Genomic DNA, 4,427 nt, shown 5'->3' with positions numbered 1-4,427 from the left:
GAGTTTTTTCTAAATACTGGTTCTCCATGTTTGGTTCCAGTGGACAGAGTAGACTTGAAAAAGAGGGTGCTACTACTGCTGTTGGTGAGATGTATTGTGTTCACTTGCTGTTTTGCCTGCTGAGCTGCGTTTCATTCAAGCAATCTCGTTCTGAAGTGAGTAATTTTTTTTCTGGGACATCTCTGTATGTAAGTAACTCTTACTGTCCAGAAGCACTTTAAAACATGGCGCCTTCTGCTGAACTTCTCTAGTGAGTACTTGTCGTTTTTCACATGCTTTTATTTCTGGTAGTAGGCTAGTCATATATTATTCCGTAGAAATTCAAAAAATATCAACTGGACTTGGTTTTCAAGATTTGAAGACGTTTCGCCACCTCTCCAGGAAGCTTTCTCAATTCAAATGTCTGGATCCTGAAGAGGTGGCGAAACGTCTTCAAATCTTGAAAACCAAGTCCAGTTGATATTTTTTGAATTTCTACGGAATCACTATGACCTGGATGACTGAGAACCTTCATCAGCATAGTCATATATTATGCTATTTAGTGACAATAGTATGTGTAATAAGTGTAGTAATTTTGTAGCTTTGGAGGCGAGGGTGTCAGAGTTAGCAGTTAGCATTGTGTTGCATTGAGCTTGTCACAGATATTTTTGATTTCTGCCCAATATTGAAGCGTGGTCTGCACGATATTTTTCCATGCCACAACGCAAGAGGGACAATCAGAAACTAGCTGTGGGTCTAGACACGGCTGAGGCGGAGAAGAAGTGGGGCCAAGTTTGTGGGACAACGTAGGGACATGAGGGTGAAAAAGAGCGGAGATCCAGGTGGAAAAGGGTCCCAGCATCTCACGCACCTTGCTTTTCTAGCTGGTCCATCTTCACGAGTCATTTTCCACAATGGCGGCCATACAAACAAAACAAGCAGGTAAGTTACCAAACAGGAAATACGCATAGTGTAGCCCGGATGTAGAATTGACCAATCAGAGCACCCCTGTCTGCGGCACTGTCTGCTTTCACCTACAGTTTTGGAGAGGTGCACCAGAATCTCTGGTAGGGGAGGGGGCACATTTGCATTCATTGCGACACATACGCTGAGTATAAATCAGCCTTTAAAGTAGGCCCTCTTGTCAAGCTAAAAAGATGAGAGACACCCCTTCATAGTGGTCCTCCACAGTGCCTAAGCAGCCAGGCACCTGGGTAGCGGTACGCAGAAAGCATAGTCATGGATCTCAGCCCACAGGTTACCACCAGCCCGTCAAAGTTTTTCCTACTCAGTGATGCACCCACTTAGAAACCCACTCTGGTAATTGGCAGCTTCATAGTCAGAAACGTGGCATTAGAGGCACTAGGAAATAAATAGTCGCCATAATCAAATGTTTACGGGCGACATCAAATCCTTCCTGATACTACTGGCTAAGCATAACCTTAAATACAGTAGGATGGCNGAGTTTTTTCTAAATACTGGTTCTCCATGTTTGGTTCCAGTGGACAGAGTAGACTTGAAAAAGAGGGTGCTACTACTGCTGTTGGTGAGATGTATCGTGTTCACTTCCTGTTTTGCCTGCTGAGCTGCGTCTCATTCAAGCAATCTCGTTCTGAATTGAGTAATTTTTTTTCTGTGATATCTCTGTATGTAAGTAACTCTAACTGTCCAGAAGCACTTTAAAACATGGAGCCTTCTGCTGAACTTCTCTAGTGAGTCCTTGTCGTTTTTCACGTGCTTTTATTTCTGGTAGTAGTCATATATTATGTTATTTAGTGACAATGGTATGTGTAATAAGTGAAGTAATTTTGTAGCTTTGGAGGCGAGGGTGTCAGAGTTAGCAGTTAGCATTGTGTTGCATTGAGCTTGTAACAGATATTTTTGATTTCTGCCCAATATTGAAGCGTGGTCTGCACTATATTTTTCCACGCCACAACGCAAGAGGAACAATGAGAAGCTGTGGGTCTAGACACGGCTGAGGTGGTGAAGAAGTGGGGCCAGGTTTGTGCAACAATGTAGGGACATGAGGGTGAAAAAGAGCGGAGATCCAGGTGGAAAAGGGTCCCAGCGCCTCGCGTACCTCGCTCTTCTAGCTGGTCCATCTTCACAAGTCATTTTCTACAATGGCGGCCATACAAACAAAACAAGCCGGTAAGGTACTAAACAGGAAATACGCATAGTGTAGCCCGGATGTAGAATTGACCAATCAGAGAACTCCCGTCTGCGGCACTGGCTGCGGTCACCTACAATTTTGGAGAGGTGCACCAGAATCTCTGGTAGGGGAGGGGGCACATTTGAATTTACTGCGACACATACGCTGACGACCTGGTTTCTGAGCAGCCAGGCGCCTGGGTAGCAGTACGCAGAAAGCGTAGTCATGGATCTCGGCCCACTGGTTACCACCAGCCTGTCCAAGTTTCTAACCGATTTTTTCCCACTCAGTGAAGCAACCACTTAAAAACCCACTCTGGTAATTGGCAGCTTCATAGTCAGAAACATGGCATTAGAGGCACAAGGAAATAAATAGTGACCATAATCAAATGTTTACGGGCGACATCAAATCCTTCCTGATACTACTGGCTAAGCATAACCTTAAATACAGTAGGATGGCCAAATTTTTTAGTCCTCCAAAACCCTGACAGCCCAGGGTGCTGACCAGGAAGCAGAGTAGTAGTTTAACTTTCTGCAGCTTTTTTACTGTTACCCTCTCATTGCTGCATCCAGACAGTGTCTTGCTCATGATCAAAATCTAATAAATGAGATAATAATCCCAAAGGAATAAATCTTTATAATCTAATAAAAATAACAATTACTCCAATTGGTGAAAAAGTTTAAACAATTAAAAGTTGTTTATTTAACATAAGATCTATTTCTTCAAAAAGTCTCTTAGTTAGTGACTTGATTTGTGATGTCTTTCCATCTGACTTACTGATTACTCCAAAGGCAGTTAATAATTATAACTCTTTTGAACATTTAACCCTTAGTTTCCTTCTTTTTGTAACTTTGTATCATCGACCAGGTTCTTACTCTGAATTTTTAGATGTGTTTTTAGAGTCCCTATCTGATTTGGTGTTGAATACTGAAAGGGTCATCATAGTTGGGGATTTTAACATCCATGCTGACATCGAAGCTGAAAGCTTAAGTGCAGCCTTTAATGCTATCTTAGCTGGCGTTGTTCAAAATGTGAATAGTCCCACACATTGTCATCTTCATACTTTGGATCTTTTGCTGACATATGGCATTGAATGTGAAGAAATCACAGTATTTCACAACCTGTCCTTACAACCCCCTCCTCTCTGACCACTTTTTAATAACCTTCAGGATTACTTTATCAGAGTTATCCTCCCCCAAAAGAAGGTTTCTCTTTACAGATCATTATCACATAGTGCAGTTCTACATTTTAAATAATCTGTTTCCCTTTCTCTCTCCTCTTTTTCACTGCTGCAGAGGGAAAAAGCTTAGTTTATTCCCCTTCACAGGTTCCCAATAGATGGGTTGCTAGTTCTCTGCATACTGCCTAAGACATTGCAGCCCCTTTGAAAAAGAAAAAAAATTAAAAATAGAAAGCTGGCTCCCTGATTTAATGCAGAGCTACACACTCTGAAGCATAATGCTAGGAGAGTGCAGAGAAAATGGCACTGTACATGCCTATGGGAATCCTATACTGCCATTAAAAATAGGAAATGGAAAAAATATCACCATGATAAACTTTTTGAAGAGTTTCAATCTGGGTTTAGAGTTCATCATAGCACTGCAACAAACTTCTAGCGAATCAGTTTGACTGTTTGAGCTGGTTTAATTGTCTCTGTAAAGTGCCTTGCGATGACATGTGTTGTGATTTGCTGCTTTTTAAATAAACTGAATTGAACTGAATTTAACCACAAGACAAGAGTGGTTTTGGAGGTTGATACACTGGCAGCAAACCTGTTATGTATTGAGGTGCTGATCCATTCAGGGACTTATAAACTAACAGAAGGACTTTAAAGTCTATTCTCTGAGCTACGGGGAGCCAGTGTAAGGTCTTCAGAACTGGGTTGATGTGCTCTACTTTCTTAGTTCTAGTGAGAACACAAGCAGCCGAGTTTTGGATCAGCTGCAGCTGTCTCGTTTACCTTTTTGGCAAACCTATGAAATTCTATTTATTCTCTCATATAGTCTCTTTCCCTGATATTATGAGAAAAATTAGACTTATGATGATTTCAAAAATACTTTGTCTTTGTTCAATAAAACATGTGACCAATGTATTGAGGCCTTGGTCTTTGATGCAGCCAATGCAGGTTTAAATGCTAGCATGTCTTCCTCATCTCTTAGTCATCTTTATTTCCAGTTAGCATACTCTTAAACAAAGGTTACTAGAGCCAAAAATTGAAAAAAAATATCTTATGTTAAAGGAATAATAGTACACCCAGAACATGATTAGCCTTCATTTTCTACTCACCCCCATGCTG

This window comes from Cyprinodon variegatus, unplaced genomic scaffold (genome assembly GCF_000732505.1).
Source record: "Cyprinodon variegatus isolate N-32 unplaced genomic scaffold, C_variegatus-1.0 Scaffold3, whole genome shotgun sequence".
NCBI lineage: Eukaryota > Metazoa > Chordata > Actinopteri > Cyprinodontiformes > Cyprinodontidae > Cyprinodon > Cyprinodon variegatus.
Note: the sequence above shows the minus strand (reverse complement) of the source record.